The following is a 19,909-nucleotide window of genomic DNA, read 5'->3' as shown; positions in this document are numbered from 1 at the left end:
AGCATGTTCCAGAATAATTGGCTTTATCCTCTGCCCACCAGATACAAGCTATGCTTTTAATTCTCTCTATTCTTTATTCACTTTTTGATATAAATGTTCAATAGGGGTTTAAATCCTTTTCCCAAGCTTCTCTTTTATCATGCTTCTAATTACCTCGCCTAATTGCTCAGAACCTTCAAGAGCGTGTGAAGTTTTTGTAAATGCTTTTCTTTAATTATGATTCTTCAGTGAGGAGAAGGCTGCTAACCCAAAGTTGAAACTGAACGCTGAATATCTGTGTCCGAGGAGTCAAAAGAAAAAAAAAAAATAAATATTTGCTTTGAAAATAGCCCGAAAAAAACAAACACAGATTTTTATAATGATCTTTTACAAACCTCCTACATTATCAAAGACTCCAGATTTATGGTGATCAAACTGAGCTGATGAAAAGATTTACACAAGATATATAGAGTAGCCAATTACATGCCTTACACATGCATACAGTGTCAGAACAGTAAGAAAGGATTATTGAATATTTCAGACAGTAATTGCCCAGGATAGAAATGTAGAAGCCTCATTCAGATCTTGAGGCAAAAAAGTTATAATCCACAACAAAGACATGGCTGATGCCTTCTCAGGAGTTATAGGCACTATACTTAGCACTTTACACGTATCTAATGTCCTTGAAAGCCCTATGAAAGGGCCACCGTTATTTTACAGTTGAGGAAATTAATAGAGAAAGGTATTATCTCATAACTGTAGAGTGTGAGAGATTTATCTGCAGGCAACCTGTCCTTAGAGTCACTGCTCTAATCCAAATGGCCACTGTCCATCAGACTTCTTAGGCAGCAAAAATGTCATCCAAACACCAGCTCAAGTGGAAATCAAATATCCTATCTTATAATAGACAAATATGCAAATTGACCATACCTCCGACACACCCACAAACCACGCCCACAAGCCATGCCCACCATCCAATCAGAGCGAGCATGCAAATTAACCAAACCAAGATGGCTACAGCCACAGAGAGCAAGGTTTCCTAGGTAACAGAGGAAGCCAAGCTTTCTGCCAGCCATTGCCAGGCCTAAGCCTCCACTCAAGCTACAAAGTTTCAATTATAGAAGATAAACAAATTCAAACAAATGGCGGCAGAATGAAGCTTGAGAGAGCAGGCCAGGGTTGCCGCCGGCAACAGGGGAAGCAAAGCTTTCCACACACCCTGGCCGGGCCCAACCGCTTAAGGCAACAAAGTTTCAATTATAACCCCAACACAAATGGCTACGGGCCTCGGAGGGAGCCCCAGGCTTGGCTCTGCTCCAGGCTACAAAGTTTCAATTATAGAAGGAAAATAAATTCCAGATACCAGGGCCTCTGCTTGGGTTGCCAGGGGCATGGCCCGCCTGCAAACCACCACAGTCCCCTCGCTCAGGCCACCCCATGCCCCAAGGGAACCCCACCCTGATCAGGGACACACTTCAGGGCAAACCAGCTGGCCCCCACCCCTGTACCAGGCCTCTATTCTATCTAATAAAAGAGTAATATGCAGATTGATCATCACTGCAACACACAAGATGGCTGCCCCCATGTGGTCAAAGATCCTGCCCCCATGTGGACACAAGATGGCCACTACAAGATGGCCAGTAGGAGAGGGCAGTTGGGAGGCACCCGGCCTGCAAGGGAGGGCAGTTGGAGGTGATCAACCCTGCAGGAGAGGGCAGTTAGGGGTGACCAGGCTGGCAGAGGAGGGAAGTTGGGGGCAAACAGGCTGGCAGCAGAGTGGTTAGGGGGTGATCAGGCTGGCAGTCAGAAGTGATTAGGAGCAATCAGGAAGGCAGGCAGGCAAGCAGTTGGGAGCCAGCAGTCCTGGATTGTGAGAGGGATGTAAACGGGCAGTCGGACATCCCTCGAGGGGTCCCATATTGGAGAGGGTACAGGCTGGGCTGAGGGACAACCCCCCTCCGTGCACGAATTTCGTGCACTGGGCCTCTAGTGTAAAATAAGTCGGTGCTGAGATGATTCAGTAGAAGGGAGGTATTGGGGAGGTGCAGCAAACCCCAGAAGATTTGACCCTCTCCTCTCTCCCATTCTAAGGAGAAGAGATTAAAAATGACTGAAATAACCCAGTGGTTGAGTGTGGACCTATGAACCAGGAGTTCACATTCGATTCCCAGTCAGGGCATATATGCCCGGGTTCCAGGCTCCAACCCCAGTGTGGGGTGTGCAAGAGGCAGCCGATCAATGATTCTCTCTCATCATTGATGTTTCTATTTCTCTCTCCTTCTCTCTTCCTCTCTGAAATTAATATATATATTTTTATATTATATATATATATATTATATTTTTTTTTTTTTTTAATTACCAAAATAAAACCAAAACAAATTATCTTAATTCTTCTCCAGTTCCAATATTTTGACTGGATAACTTAGAGAGTACACAGGTTCCCCTTTGTTTAAAATATAATCATTACTTTTTATATATTTATCCAGAAAGTAAAAAATAAATCCTCTTTTAGAGAAAAAGATATGTTTGCAGATTCTCCTTGTCATCATGAAAGATGAATATTATCCTGCCCTTGTGCTTGTCATGTGGCAATTACTTATTACTTTCTCAGCAGTATATTAATTAGTCAACTGCAGTAGTCTAGAACTCTTTGATGCTAGGTAATGAGATTAATAATAGATTCCTATCAACCCTCCCAAAGCTACAACAGGCATCAAGTGCTTCTAATCCGTACTGCTTATATGTGACATGCAATAGCACTGCAGGCGTCCACAGCTAAATAGGGATCATCATGTTCAGAATATTAAGATATCCACTGCTTACAGGAAGGGACACCAGAACATCTATGAGAGAGAGAGAGAGAGAGAGAGAGAGAGAGAGAGAGAGAGAGAGAGAGAGAGAGAGAGAGAGAGAGATTGATTGCCTCCCATACATGCCACGAGAGGAGTCAGAGATTGAAACTGCAACCCAGGTACGTACCCTTGACCGGGTATCGAACCTGCGTCCTTTCTGTACGCAGGCCGATGCTCTAGCCATTGAGCGACACCACCCAGAGCTGGAGAAAATCAACTTGTGTTGTTGAAGCCTGCCAGTCCGTGGCATGGTGTGAAGGCAGCCCTAGCTAGCCAATGCAGTGGTTTACAGGGTGGTTCCTATTACCCCTCCACAGCCAATCGCATTCTTTCTCCTGATGGGCAGAAGCTGGGCTTCATGAATCCCCCATCGATGGCTTTTTCTATCCAATGGTTTCAAGTTGGATTCAGGGAAAAGGAAGTATCAGGAGAGGATCTGCAGCCAGGAGGAAAGTGAGATGGCCATTATGCTCCTGGCTGCTTCTGGCTACATGTCCTCAGGTGTCTGGGCCCCTTACAAACCACCGCTCCTTGTCCAGCAACCCTCAGCTACCGCTTCTGAGATTGGCTCAGGGTTTCTAAACACCCTCTTTAAGTCTAAAGCTAGTGAGACTCCGGTCTGTCGGCGCGCGCACACACACACACACACACACACACACACACACACACACGGCACTTCCCTATATGTGCCTGGCCCACATCTTTGTACGTAGCTTCCCTGTCCCCCAAGTCACCCCATTTGAGCCTGTCAGAGGCTCCTGCCAGGACACAGAGGCGGCGGCTTAGTGAATGGGAGGGAACCAGTCTTCTCCTAGAAGACCAACCCCCAAAGTCAATGTCACCTGACAGCAAGGTGTACTTTATGGAAATACATTGTCCCTTTTTTCCCTATTCCTTCATCCGTAAATCTTAAATAGATGGCACAATCAATGAGTAATTAGTGAGCAGCTATCTTACGATCCCTTTTAAAGATGTCCACCTGCTAGAGTTGATGCTTTTAATCTACTAAATGCAATTGCAGGTTACTCTGAGGACCCAGAGAGGCAGAATTAATGTCAGCATTCCTTCATTCACGGGGTCTCCAAGCGCTTCCTCACTCAGCCTTGCCCTACTTGTCTCTCTTTTTCCTACAGAGGGTTAAAAGGTGTTCACAAATCTAGAGATTGGAAGAAGTGAAAAATCTGGCTCAGTGAATGTAATTTATATTGAATAGCATTAACTCTTATTTATACTGAGGAGCAATTCCTTGAAATTAAAAATATTTTAAAACTGCTACACCATAAACGGTTTGAAATTAACAGACACACTTTAATACACAACTAAACACTAACCAATTTTAACTTCATGCAATTTCTTCATCCGATTTCAAGAATTTTAAAGTTGTATGTTTTTCGTGAGCAAATTGTCAATCTATTGAGCTAAATATTTGTAATAATTGTACCTCTGCTGCCACCTAGACTTTATGGGAAGGTACTGCAGGCAGATTTCTCAGATGAGTTGATGCAGTAGAAAGACTGATCACAACTCTAAACCTACGTTTGCCCCACCCTGTATATATAATATGTTCACTATTATATTATCACCATTATTATTAGAGACATAATTCATATTCTCGCAGTCATCGATACTGCAATTCTGGTTTATTTTGAATTTGCAAGGAAGCTGAGGTGCTAAGAGTTTTAAGTAATTTGCTAACATTTCCACAGCGAGGTAGTGGCTGAGCTCTGCTGTGATTTTCAGTTTTCCTGACACAAAACTCATGCTGTCTTAATGCACCATCACCCTTCTCTCTCTCTCTCCTTTTAGAGGCCGTGGAGAACCCATCAATTCCTCAGTACTCTGCAGCCCAGCCAGGTGGATGGTGAGGTTGTCAGAACAGACCTAAATTACTAAGACAGTTATCCTTTAAGTAGACAGACTCGATACTATCTTTAAACTATCCTGAGGAGTGACAAGAAAATTAAGGTAGGGCTATATAGAATATCTATATATTTTTTAAAGTCAAGATGAATGACAAGCAAGATATGCCCATTGTTGCACTGGAAAAAAAAATAGACAGTGTTATGGCAGCTAAAGAAAAAATCCAGAATATCCATTTATAATAGTCTTTCTCACCATCTGTCACATAAGTGTCAAACTCGCTTAAATGTCTGTGACATGCACAGCTGGTGACAGACGGCTGGGACCCATCTGCATACATGCCATACGCCAGTTGCTTGAATGGTATTCATGTGTGGGGGTCATGTTCTAAAAATATTCACCTGGTGGCTAATAAGTATGTATTCACTGATGGGTGCATGTGTGTTCAAATGTCTCATAGAAAACAGTGCCACGCTTAGAATGAGAAGAAGCAGAATTTGAGTCTTCATTCTTAGTTCTTGTAGCCCAGGGTTCTAAATAGTGTCAGTATGATGTGCTCATCTGTAAAGTAGTCATAATAAACTTCCCATCAAATTGTTAGATTCAACTAAGTAACATAGTAATTTATAGGACACTGTTTTACACATAGTAAAGATGCATTAACTACCAACACCATTATTCCTGCAATGATTATTACTTCTGAAGCTTGCACAGGAGGCAAGAAAAAAAAAAGAATTACTGGTGATAGAAAATTAAACACAATGAAATTAATCAGAGGCAGTTTAAAGGGTTTATCATAAATAAGATGGAACTAGAAGAAAATAGGGTTGTTGTAATCTAAAGTGTAAAGTCTTTTAAGCATAAAACATTGGAGAAATCACCAAAAAAAATCAATAGAAATCAAGATATAAAAGACAAAACTTCTCCACATCAATAATTATCAAAAGTTATATTAAAAATAAATCCTACTTTATAAAATTTTTGCAAAAATAAAAGAATTTATTACCCCCTTAATATGCAAAGATATTTTTTTCAACCAACTGAAACTTCCCTTTGGGAAATAGTAATATTATATTAATAGGCAATATACAAAAATATTAAAAATAGTTGTTAAATACATGCAAGATATACATCTTCATTAACTGGGAAAGGTAAAGTCAAATTCTTATTGCTTATCAATGAGCAATAATAAGAATTTATTTTCATTTTACTAATTAGAATTTATTGTAAAATAATATTAATATTATTCAGTATACAGTAGATCAGGTTGTTACTATCTGCAAGGTATGAATATCAATTGGGAAAGATGTATCAAGACATTTTTAAAAATTAACCTAGTAATTTAACTGCTAGTAACTATCAAAATTTAATAGCAATTCCAAAAACTCTCTGCCCCAAATGTTGCCAATATATTTATATCAAAAATTGGAAACAACTCAAAGATCCCTGAGTAAAACATTTACATAATAAATCATTTCATATAAATTTATGTTGTTATACTTCTACATTAAAAATACAACCATTAATAATTAAGGTTATAAAAATTATAAATAAAATATTGCATTTCACAATCCCTGGAAAGAATTGTGAGACTAAAGGTAGGGTTAACTCTTGGTTTTTCCTATTCCTGACAAAATCAACTCTCCCTCCTCCACTCATTGTCACACCCTGGGATTCAGCAGCTCTCTGTAGATGCAATATGCACAATACAATATTGATGTGTTGTGGAACTGTGCACCTGAAACCTGTGTAATTTTGTTAACCAGTGTCACACTAATAAATTAAATGAAAATGAACAATAGAAAACAACTTGTTAGAATAAAGAGAATAGAAAATCCAATAACAGAACCACATACATATATTATTGATCAAGGCAACAAATCAATTCAATGAAAAAAGTTTTTTTTTTAATTGTGGGAAAATGTATAATTGAGATAAAATGTAATATCCTATCTAATAAAGAGGGAATATGCTAATTGACCCTCATACCGTCGCAAAGATGGTGGCACCCACAGCCCAGAAGGAGGGAATATGCTAATTGACTGTCACGCCCTCAAAGATGGCAGCACCCACAGCCAATAAGGAGGGAATATGCTAATTGACTGTCATGCCCTCAAAGATGGCGGCACCCAGTCTCCTCAGCCCCGTCGGAGTGGCAGGCGCGCAGCCAGCCCAGGCCCGCCCCCAGGTGCGCCCGGCCACTCTGTGCACCTGCCTCCTGAGTCCCCCAGTCCCCTCAGTCTCCAAGCCACCCAGGGCTGGCCCAAAGCACAGGCAAGCCTCGGATGGTGGCTGCCCAGCCACCCAGGGCCACCCAAGGCTCAAGTAACCAGGGCTGGCCGAAGCTTGCACTGCCGGCAGTGGCAGCAGCAGAGGTGTGATGGGGGCGTCACCTTCCCCTGATCGCCAGGTCACCTTCTGCCCCTAAGGCCTCCAGGACTGTGAGGTGGGCAGGCCAAGCTGAGGGAACCCCCTTCCAGTGCATGAATTTTCATGCACCGGGCCTCTAGTAAGGTAATAAAAGCCTAATATGCTAAGTGTCCAGTCAATTGGTCCACCTTTCAACCAATCAAAGGGTAATATGCTAATGATATGTTAAGGCCGCTAAACCACTCACTATGATGTGCACTTACCACCAGGAGGTAAACAGTTGACAGGTCAACCAGTCACTATGATGTGCACTGACCACCAGGGGGGCAGACACTCCAACTGGTAGGTTAGCTTGCTGCTGGGGTCTGGCCAATCAGGACTGAGTGATCAGGGCTGGACATGTCCTGGAGCCCTCCCATGGTCCCTCCCTGACTGGCCAAACTCCTGCATCCCTCTCAAGACCCAATCGTGCACAGCTGGGGCCCTCAACCTGGCTTGCGCCCTCTCACAATCTGGGACCCCTCGGGGGATATCGAAGAGCCGGTGGTATTGGCCCGATCCCACAGGATAGGCCGAGGGACCCCACTGGTGCACAAATTCATGCACCAGGCCTCTAGTGTAATATAAGATTGTTTTAACCATTATTAAATGTGCAATTCAGTGGCATTAAGTACATTCACATTATTATTCAGCCATCTATGCATCTCCAGAAAATTTTCATCATTCCATACCAAACTATGGACTCATTAAAAAAATGACTCCCCATTATTTCTTCCCTTGGTAACCACCATTTTACTTCCTGCCTCTATGAATTTGACTATTCCAGGCATCTAGAGATATTATACAATATTTGTCCTCTTGTGTATGATTTTTTTTTTACTAAGAATAATTCTTTCAAAGTATATCCATGCTGCACTATGCATTAAAATTTTATTTCATTTTATGCCTGAATAATATTTCATTGTCTGTATAGACTGTATGTTGTTTATCCATTCATCCCTTAATGAATATTTGGATTGTTTCCAATTTGTGGCTACTGTGATAATGCTGGTATGAACATGGCTGTACAAATATCTGTCCAAGTACCTACTTTCAACCCTTTACAATATATACCTGGGAGTGAAATTGCTGTATCAGGTAGCAATGCTATGCTTAATTGTCTGAGGAACCACCATACCGGTTCCCATAGCTGCTGCATCATTTCACATTCCCATGATCACTGCGCAAGGGTTCCAACCTCTCCACATTCTCCGCCACGCTTGCTATGTGTATAGACAGCAATTAGCTCTCATCGCATCATCCTGGTGTAAGAGGAACGAGGATAACAAACAGAACTATGTTACTCTGACTACATCCAATGCTGGGAAATATAACTGCCTTTTGTCTCTGACCCAGGATCCTCCTGTCTTCCACAGTATATACAAAATCGTGGCAAGCTAACTAATTAGATGGCAAACAATGAAACTCAGCAACACTGCATGTTCTCAAAATATAACATTCAACCTGAAGATTCTTTGTGTGTCTTGTTATAGAATAATAAAAAGAATTTGCCAAGGAGACAGAAAGAATAGTGATAAAGAGGAGTTCCACCCACAGAGACTGGTGCCCTAGAAAGTCAAGTTAAATGAGTATGCGCAAAACGTTGCTGACAATTGAGTAAAGTACAGAAAAATACCCAATCAACCATTTATTAACATTGAAGTCATTAGTAACATTGACAAGAGCTCTCTCAGTGGAGTGGCCAAAATGAAATATTGACCAGTGTAGGTTTAAAAGACAAGAATAGGTGATCTGTAAAATAGCAAGTATCTACATTATCGGTGTAGAGTTGGAAGAACTGAGGGTCAGGAAATGTAGAAATATTATTTTACTCCCCAAATGTCCTAGTAACTGATTATGTTGAGAGAATCTGATCCTGCCAGCTTCTCTTTCCATTATAATGTGCAGCCCACTATACATTGTCAGAGCTGTCAGAGCCTTACATTCCCACTTGGGAACGTAGGAGTCATTGGTGAACTAATAGCTATCTTCTGGATTATGATTGAGGTGGACTCTACATTGGCCAGCGATACTTTTAGGTTAATGAAGATAGATTTAAAATGATGCCCAGATGATTTACATTTCAATTGGCTCTGAGAATTTAGGGCTTATTACCTGGGGAAAACCTTAATTCTCATATATTATGATGGACTAGTCCATTGCTATAGGGATACCATTGGATTTTTGCCAGGTCTTACAATGCAGCTTATTTTTTAAATAAATATTTTTATTGATTTCAGAGAGGAAGGAAGAGAAATATTGAAGTCAAAGCAAAACATTGATTGGCTGCCTCCTGCATGCCCCCTACCAAGGGGCAAGCCAGCAACCCAGGCATGTGCCCTGACCTGGAGTCGAACCATGACCTCCTGGTTCATGGGTCGATGCTCAACCACTGAGCCATGCCAGCCAGGCTGCCATGCAGCTTAGCTTTTACTTTTAAAGTTTCCTTCCTTTAAAAAACAAGTAAAACTTGGGGTTTTGTTTGTTATGTTTTTTTAATGTGGAGTAGCATGCATTTTGGTCCTTGCATAAATTATGTGCCAGAATAGCCATCTCAAACCACACAGCTGCTCTCCGATTCCAGCCTGTTGGCTGATGCGACACCTGCTTCGCCTGTCTTGTGCCTGCCCATGTATTAACCCCCAGGTGTGCGCAGCTCAGATAATCTCTCAGGCATATAATAAGTAAGTTCCAATGAATTAGAACCTCTGCTTGGGCTGATATGAGAAGTTTATGTGGTTGTTTTATTTTTCTCTTCTTGCTAGTTTAATATTTCTCCCGTTCTCTCAGAATAGCTCCAAAAAAATTGTTGGATATATATATTTAAAGGTTTTTCTTTTTTTACTCCAGAAAATGTCAGCATTCCCTTTCCTGAAAAAAATAACTGACTTAGAAACAATTTTAAAAACAATTATAGATATTAGAATAAGATTTTTTTGTCACCTCACTAAAACCTATTTCTTAGTGATCTGGAATACACACTCATTTTGAAAATCAGAATTAACTTTTTCTAATTTGGACATATACACAACTTTAAATGAATCAAAACCCCAAAATGTTTAAAGCATGGTTTTCCCATGATGGGATTTCTATCTAGAGATTTTAGTTTTATAATATGAATGCATCTGTTTACATTCTAAAAAATTGCCATTTTAAGTGAAGTCAAATAGTCTCAAAATATATGACTAAATGAAAATTTTATTCTTCACAAATAGCCAGAAGAGACAGGGATGATGAATAAAAGCGCCTGAAAGTATTTTTAAAAGCATGTCTTCTCCTGGATAGTTTTACTCCATGAAACTGACCTGGAGAACTCTGATCTCTGTAATCTGTCTAGTTTTAAAACACACTCATGCTCCATCTTTAGGCTGGGGAGAGGGAGGGGAGTCATCGTGAATAATAATTCCGAAATCAGCCTGTGACCCATTACACCTCAGCGGATTTGGCCGCCTGATCTCTCCTCATTCTGCTGTAACCCCAGCATCCCTGGTTCATTTAATTCTTTTAACTTTAATTAAAAAACAGCAGGAAAAGCCAAGAAGATAAAGCAGATGAAAATCCCTTTATAGCCTGTAGTACAGTGAATAACCGTTGGAGGGGATGAGGAAAATGGTGTTCAAATATGAATATGAGCCATGAAAATTTATTTCTCAGGGGCCAGCGTTTTGCAGAGGAAACCAAGTCCATCTTGTCTTGTTGCTCCAGAAATGTCAGAATCAAGCTATCTGGGAAGTCTCTGTATCAGAGAGACAATATAGCTACCCCCCACCTTTACCCCTAACCCCCCACCCACCCCTGCCTCTTCTCCGGTATTTAAACTTGTTAAACTGACTCTACTGTTATGTCGGATTCATAATGTCACAATGCAGTCTGCCCTGAAAGACCCTTAAAATAAGGCAGCAAATATGAGACTATAGCTGTGGGTTTGTTTAAGGGCAAATTAACCTGCTAGCAGCCTTCCGTGGCGTGGAGGGTAAATGTTCATAACATACTTGTAACCTGAACTGGGATCTAGATGTTAAAAATGAGACTAGTGTCTAGCCCGGTGCCCTGCACATAAGATGCATTCGGTAAATCGTTTCCCCACAAATAAATGAGTACGGATATGTGCGAGGCAAGTCTTTGGGGAGGCGGAAATTAAAACAATGGCTTTTATGTACTGGAAATATCTCTGGAAAACAATCTGAATAAAAACCCTTTAATAAGTTCCCTCTTTTCCAGTGATACACTTATTGTGTTTTAAGCTCAACGTCTTCATTTGGGATGAAATAATTCAATCTGGAGGTTTATGTATTTGATTCCATTAAGTGATTTTCCTGGGCTGAATGCAATTATAGACTATCATAAAGAGGCCCTTTGGAAGTGTCTTGCAGGGATAATTTTTTAGAAGAAGCAGGTGTTTCCTGAAAGTTTGCAAACTAGAGGCAGAAGAAATAGAAAGTGTCAAACAAGTCATGGAGGAATAAATGTGTTTGCGCAGGACACATATTCTTCATTTTCCACGGGACTGAACAGCACCCTTCTTGATTTTTTTTTAATATTCTGTGTTTTTAGAAGATTTTTTAAAATATATATGTTTTATTGATTTCAGAGTGGAAGGGAAAGGGAGAGACAGATAGCAACATCAATGATGAGAGAGAATCACTGATTGGTTGCCTCCTGCATGTCCTCTACTGGGGATGGAGCCTGCAACCTGAGCATGTGCCCTGACCAGAATTGAACCGTGACCTACTGGTTCATAGGTCAATGCTCAACCACTGAGCCATGCCTGCCGGGCTCCTGATCTCCCCTCCCCTACATTGGTGGCATTATCATTCTCCCAGTCATCCCATCACACAATTTACAGCTCAAGGCATAGCCTCCTTCAAATACTGTCTGACTGCTTCAGCTTGTCTCCCCAGAACTGTTGGCTGCAATTTTTATAACCCAAGCACATAGTTCCTTTAAGAGACTGGGTGACCTCCAGGGTCCATGTATTTCCTTCTCCCTCAAGGTCATAGAAGTCAGGGAAGCCTTATGATTGGCTCTCTGCAAGTTGTCTGTCTTAGCAACATTCATACATTTGAAAGCTCATGCCTCTCGTGTGTGCCCTTCCTTCCCCGCCCAATTAGGGTGCCTTAGTAACTGCCTTGTTGGGTTCCCGGTTTTATCCCACCCCCATTGGTCCAGATTCCTGACTACCCAGCTTTCCTATCTCCTCAATATTAGAAACTAAAACAACAAATGGTATATCCTTTTTGGAGATAAAATACTCTTTTTTTCTATTTTCTTATTTTTTTCATATTTTTTAATAGGAAACAAGATATGGGTCTTCTCTAGGAGGAAGTGCATTTGTCCCCAAGTTTTCAGTTACTAGTTTGTAATATACTAGAGGCCCGGTGCACAAAATCCATGCAAGGGAACGGGGCGCTCAGCCCAGCCAGCACTCTCTGGCAGGCCAGGAACCCTGGCTCCTTACTGCCCACCTGCTAGATGCTCCTTACTGCTCTGCTCATTGCTCTTTATCACTACCACGGAGGCAGGAGAGGCTCCCGCCACCACCGCTGCACTTGCCAGCCATGAGCCCGGCTTCTGGCTGAGCGGCGCTCCCCCTGTGGGAGTGCACTGAACCACCAGGGGGCAGCTCCTGCATTGAGCATCTGCCCCCTGGTGATCAGTGTGCATCATAGCGACCGGTCGTTCTGCACAACGGCTGCTTAGGCTTTTATTATATAGATGACTTTCCCAGGGCAGCTTAGATTTTTGTTCACACATTTTAACAGCCCAGGTGTCAGCAGTGGCAGGAATCTATGTGGCAGGGTCAGCCGCAATACTTGCCAAATATTTTAACACCCCTACACACACTTATACATTTCCTGGCACCCTTTCCTTTAAGCGGGTCCATGTCCCCAGTCCAGCCAAAGACATATGAGCACAAGTGACACATGTCAATTCTTGCCTGAGGCATAAAAGGTCCAAGGGCTCTTCTCCAGGGCTCCCTCTTGCCCAGCAGTGACAAGGGAGCCCGTGGGGAGGACACAGTGTCATCCTAACACGGAGCCTTGATCAGCTGGGCGGGGCCCTGTTGGCCTGGGTGGGCCCTGTCCTGTGACAGGGAGCTCACTTCTGTCCTGTCGTGTTCAACCGCTGACGTTTGCCATGGTGACTGAAACCTCTCCTAGCCTATCGTGACAAACACAGAGTACATCTTTCTTGCTGCTGTGTTCCTGAGAAGAATCGTGTACAATGAGGAGCTGGCAAAGAAGCTGAACTGAATCATGATTTAGTAGTCACTTCCCAGGGTAAAAAAAAAAAAAAATCAGATTCAGAAAGAAAACAAAAACAACTCCACTAGCTCAACTTGGAAGTTAGCACAATCCAGGATGAGAAGCAATCTGTTTTAATGATGGAAGTGCATAATGTATGTGCAGTAGTATAATTCTTCATGAATACATTTTAATTATGACCGCAACACACATATTTGTCATTGTCTTTTTTTTTTCCTTTTCACCAATTTTGACTGCTAATCTCTTGCCAAAAGCAATAGCTAGAAAGTGTTGGTTTTATGGAACTGCAATATAAAAGGATTTTGTTCCCTTTAAGCAACTTCTTTAAAAAAAATACATTTTTATTGATTTCAGAGAAGGGAGAGGGAGAGGTAGAAACATCAATAATGAGGGAGAATCATTGATCGGTTGCCTCCTGCACACCCCCTATTGGGGATGGAGCCTGCAACCCAGGCATGTGCCCTTGACCAGAATTGAACTGGGACCCTTCAGTCTGCAGGCCGATGCTCTATACACTGAGCCAAATCAGCTAGGGCTTAAGCAACTTTCTTGATAAAATTTCATAAACTTTAAGAATTTTATTATTTTTCAAATGGAAAAGACTAAGAAGTTGGATGTGTTGTTTTAGTGTAAGCTACATTTTAATTATGGTACAGCATGCATTAAGTAAAGGCATACCTTGATTGTGGTTAGTAATACTTTATATACATTATGAAACAATTTATATGTCAAGGTATTTTTGAGATAAAAACAGCTAATATAACTGAAATAGTTGATCCGTTAACTTTGATAACAAACTGGTTAGGAAATCTTCACTTCTCTGTGCAAGATGTTGACTTTTTATCTAAAGAAAGGCATTAGCTAACTTGTCACGTCTTATGATAAATAGATCATCTGTAATTTCTTGTTCCAGGAATTCCTCATTAGAGTTGTTCTCGTTGGCGTTTTCTACCATATGTAAAAGCTCACCGAATTCTCCAGGGAAGTCTATCACACTCAAACCCACAGCCACTCGCAGAATGTGTCATTATTCAAATCTTCAACAGTAAACCTAAAATGCATGGGACTGAAAAAGAAAATAACAGGCAGAGACCCCTCAGGGACTTGACTACAGGGATCTTTTCTGGAATAGAAAAAGTTAATGATCCATGGAAATAGAACAATAATCACCTTTTTAGATTCAGGAAGATGTGGATATAATGATGGCAGAGGCACTTTGAGGACAGTGGCATTGGGGGAAAGAGCAACTTGGTAGAGGGGTAAAATCATTCTTTTGGAACTGATAAAAATTCTTAGCTTGTCTCATCTGAAAACCACACCTACCTCAAACGTATTTCTATTAATATTTGATTGAAAACCTAATCTATGAGTCCTTTTGTGACTGATTTGCAACAATTTCCCATCAGGTGGCTTATAGGGACTCTATTTAACATAATTTCAAAGCTGGAATTGGTTTATTTTAAATAATCCTTCACTTATTCAAGGGCCAAAATGAAAAACCAAAAGGGATGCTGGGAGATAAAATAGCATATGCAAATGGAACAAATTGAGGTGAGAACAAGTGATTCCCTTGATCATCTTTCGTCTTCTCCTTAAAATGAACAAATCTAAAGTCATTTAGTAAAACACACTTGCAGCTCAACAAAGCCCACGCATAATTCCCACTCCCCGATGAAGCATCTTACATTCAGGCAGTTTAATTATCTACAGCCCTTGGATGGCATTTTTTAATCCTGTGTGGTTCACCGAAAAACTCTGTAAAGTATGACTAAGTGGCGTGTTCATTAAACAGTCAGAAATATTTCCGAGTCCGAGTAGCGCTGCCTATTTTTCCTAAGTGTAGTAACAGCACAATAACCACGCCAGGGGGTGTCACTGGCAATTATTTTAAAGAACTATTGTCTTAAATTATTCAGGTTCTTCATGCATAGCATCTTAATTAAAAAAAATACATTGTTTTCTAAGTAATCCGGGGTGGGGGGACGGGGGAAGAAATGAAAATGTATGTCACGGAAAAAGACAAGTGTGAGAAGCTCATTTAATATGTTTTCCACACAATGTAGCTGCCATTGTTTTGACAGGGCACTTTCAATGCCATTAACCTTGACAGAATAGTACACGGAGTTTCACCCAAGTGTAGCAGTGATTGTCTTCTACTTGGATTACCGCGCTCTCGGTTGGGAACATGGAAACTGAGTCCCATTGTGTCGCTGCATGCTGGGTAAACTGGTTTAATTTATAAGAGGCGTATAACCGAGTCCTTGGATGCCAGTAATGCACCTCTCCGTCATGAGGCCCTGTTCAAGCTTGTTACAGGAGCTCTTAGTACAATTATTAACACTTATGCATGAGTCATTGAGCTGGCTAGCCTTCCCCAGCAGCGTCTGGTGTGGGTTTGGACAGGGTAAATGTTCCTTGTCAACACATGGGCATCCTGAGCTAAGAGTGTCCCTCCTGCCCCTGCCTACAAAAGAAAATATGGGGTGAGTGTCTGTTAATCCTTCCGTGGGCACTAGCCTAAGTTTAGGAATACCCCCCCCCCCGCAAGTAAATACATGTCTCTCATTCTACCTTAGTTAAATTTTGAAATGATCCTACTGAATGTTGCTTCTAAGAAACAATTTAAAGACACCACCAAGTACTAAAAAATAAGGAAATCAAAAGATAAAGGACACAAACCAAGAAGAAAGTGGATGTGGCTATATTGAGGTAGACTTCAAAGTAAAGAAATCAGGAGGGACATCTGATAATGACCAAAGCGTCAATGCATCAAGAAGACACCCTTCCAAATGCTTACATACCCCTCCAAAGAGTTTTAAATGCATTCAGCAAAATATGACAGAATTCAAGGATGAAGTAGACAAATCAATAACCAAGGTGGAAAAATTTAACACCCCTCTCAGTGACTGAGAAAACAAGTCAAGGAGAAAACAACAACAAATATATAGGGTACTTGAAAACTCAAGTCTACTAACTTGACTTAGTTGAGATTTATAGAAGACTACATCTTACAATCAAATAATTCACTTTTCTATTTTCTATTGCACAGGGTAGAGAATGCTCACTAAGATAGCTTATATGCCAGGCTATAACACATGTCTCAGTATATTTCCAAGGATTGAAATCATATAGAGCATGCTCACTGACAAAAAAAAAAAATTAGAAATGAATAACATTAAGGTATCTAGCAGAAAAACAAGTAAAAACACTTTAAAAGAATCCATTAGTCAGAGAAAAGTCAGGAGGAAAATATATCAATCTTAAAAGAATGGTAACTAAAATACAAACTAAAAAATATTTGGAAGTTGCTGCTAAAGTTTATAGAATAGGAAAAAAGAGAGAGGTATAAAACCAATGATGTAAGCTTTTACCTTAAGAAGTTAGAACAGGAAGAATAAATCAAATGGATAGTTCCAGAGTAATATACTATTTTTATGAGGGAAAAGTAATGCAACCTCAACCCTACCTCAGACAGACTATTGTCTGCAGAAAACACTAATAAAAATGTACTTTGGAATTTAAGATAAAACAAGAACTAGAATTTCTAACAATATAACACAAAAGGGCAGGAATTCTATATAATAAAAGGCTAATATGCAAATTGACCGAAAGGCAGAACGACCAGTCACTATGACGCTCACTGACAACCAGGGGCAGACACTCAACACAGGAGCTGCCCCCTACTGGTCAGTGCACTCCCACAGGGGGAGCGCCGCTCAGCCAAAAGCCCTGAGCCGGGCTCATGGCTGGTGAGAGCGGCGGTGGTGGCGGGAGCGTCTCCTGCCTCCATGGCAGTGCTAAGGATGTCTGACTGTCGGACATCCCCTGAGGGCTCCTAGACTGCAAGAGGGCACAGGCCAGGCTAAAGGACCCCCCCCACCCCCAAGTGCATGAATTTCGTGCACCAGGCCTCTGGTAGTTCAAGAGAACTGAAGTGGTCTCAGGCCCTAACATTGTCAGAAAACTTGCACAAGTAATAATTTATATTAGGCTGCAATAGGCCTGGTATGCATGTGCTGGTCTTTAGGGTAGACTTATATATGCAATAGTGCATAATAGTGATTGAAGGCATAAAGAGCCAGTTAATAAAGAGAAAAATGGAATAGTAAAAATGCTGAAAATTCCAAAAGAGGACAAGAAAGAAGATACAAATGAACTTAAAACATGAGGATCATCCAAATAGAAAGCAAACAGTATGATGGTAGTTGTAAATCCAACTTATCGGTAATCACAATAGACATAATTAGACTAATTTCTGAAATTAAAAAGCTAAGATTGTAACAATAGATTTTAAAAAAAACCTCATTACATGTCACTTATAAGACTCTTCTAAAACTTTAGAAAATAGAAAGAAAAGTAAAAGGATGAAGTGATACATGGGGAGCCCAACACAAAAAAAGCTTCCATAGTTATACTAATGTCAGGCAAAATCAACTTTAAGTACAGCTGTTACAAGAGATTAATGTGGACATTTCGTAGTGACAAAATTATCAATTCTCAAGAAAGGCATTAACAATATTAAACCTGAAGGCATAACGTAACCTCAAAAATATAAAACAGTGTAGAGCTATTTGTTTCCAGATGATCTGTGTTAAAGCCCCTAAAACACACCATAGTCAGTCAATGCCGTTCAGTCATTCACTCAAAATCAGAAAACAAAGTTCAGAAGAATGAGAATGTGTCTCCTACTCTGCACCTAACTAGCAGCTAATGCTTGTGTTTCTCAATTTCATCAATGAAGAAGTGAGCCTGAGGTAGCCCTAACATTTTGGGATTGTAAAGAAGGGAAAGGGAAAGTGATGGTAATATGACAACGTAGTTTACAGACAGAAACTTTTGAATCCTAAAGAGCAACTATCTCCCAAACTCTGGAGCAACTGGGGAACATGGAATAAAACAGGGGTGGTAATATTTCAAAGCACCCACCCAGCGGCCACGCGTGGGGGAAGCTGGGATTTATAGCGCCAGCCCACACCGGCTCCTTTCCACACCACAGCCCTGCTATGTCATACCCCAACTGTTCAGACAAACTCACCGGAGCTCGGAGAAATGACGTTATTTCCCCAAGCCCTGGTAGATGGCAGGGCTCCTGAATTCCCAATTCCTTACGTAAACTGCCTCAACGTTGAATTAACAGTTCTGAAAAACGTAATGAATCAATTAAGTGATACGAAAAATTCCTAATTTTGTTTCACAGACAAAGAGGGTTTTAGAGTTCAAAAGCCCATTACAGACTGTGCCTATCCAAATCTCACTTGATAGATGTTGACATTGATTGACTGGCTTCAGGTAATTGCTAATAAATATTTGCTGATGGTATGAATGCAGCAACATTGAAGAACACTACGCAGATTTGCCACCAATCAGCCTATGTGATTTCTGAGTGCAATTTCTCTAATTATAATTAGCTCAAATGGGCTAGCTCCAAATGCGACTTTCAAATGTGGCTTTATAAGTCTAAGTGACTTGACATATCCATCTAGACACAGAGCTGGTAACTGGACCCTCCCATTGAAATTAGTGTTCTTTTAAAACAATTACCTTTTATACTAACTGCATTTTTAAAATTGCAGAATCTATGCATAAGGAATCCATCTCATAGTGTCGGCTACCATCGATTTATCATCTCAGTTTCAATAATGATGGCCTGCAGTGCCATCTTTTGATGAAATACTGCACATAATTCCCCAACAGGCACCGAATACCCAATAGAAGTCTACATTTACTGTTCTCTTACTATGTGCCAGGCAATCTTCTAAGCGCTCCCCATTAACTCACATAGGAACCCTGACTTCACACAGGAACCCTGCTGGGCAGGTCCTATTAGTATCTCCATCACACGAGGAACCTCAGCTCTGCACAGACATGCACGGGTGTGTACGCACGCAGGGAGCTTGCCCTAAGTTATCTCAGTTGCATAGCTAGTCAATGGCAAGGTGAGGATTGCTCTTTCCAGCGTGCATTTAGTTGTTTGCTTAGAATCAGGGTAAAATTTACATCTACTTTCCTTAGCAGGCAAGAAAATACAGTCAATTGTAGGAGAGTTTTAATAATAGAGGATTTTACATGCATTAAACCGCTAAAAGACTAACTATTCCACACCTCTCAGGATGAAGGAAGTCTTGATGCAGGTGTGTGTGTGTTGTTTTTTTAAGTCCGTTATAGCCATTGAGGATTTCAAATATTTCTGCTGTGTTGTAATTGTAAATAAATGTGGGGAAGGAACAGGTCTAGATTAACACAAAACTATTTCTTCTTCTCCCCACCCTCAAAATAGAGAAAAGATTTTTCAAGAACGAGGGGAATTGCAGCTTTTCAGTTGGGTGAAATCCAATGTGTTCAGACAAACGCAGTACACTGTTTTAACCATACACTGAACTAGTGATTCTTCCCTCTCTGGCTCCTGCCTGCCATTTCCTTTCAAAATATTACCCAATGCTGATATGCCATCATTTGACAGAGATTGCCTGTCCAAGAAGAAATATATTCTTAGAGTGTCTTCCACGAATCACAGTCTTCACAGCTGCAAGAACAAGAAACAAC

This window comes from Eptesicus fuscus, chromosome 24, assembly GCF_027574615.1.
Source record: "Eptesicus fuscus isolate TK198812 chromosome 24, DD_ASM_mEF_20220401, whole genome shotgun sequence".
Taxonomy (NCBI): Eukaryota; Metazoa; Chordata; class Mammalia; order Chiroptera; family Vespertilionidae; genus Eptesicus; species Eptesicus fuscus.
The sequence above is the reverse complement of the archived record's forward strand: the minus strand, read 5'-3'. Positions refer to the sequence as shown.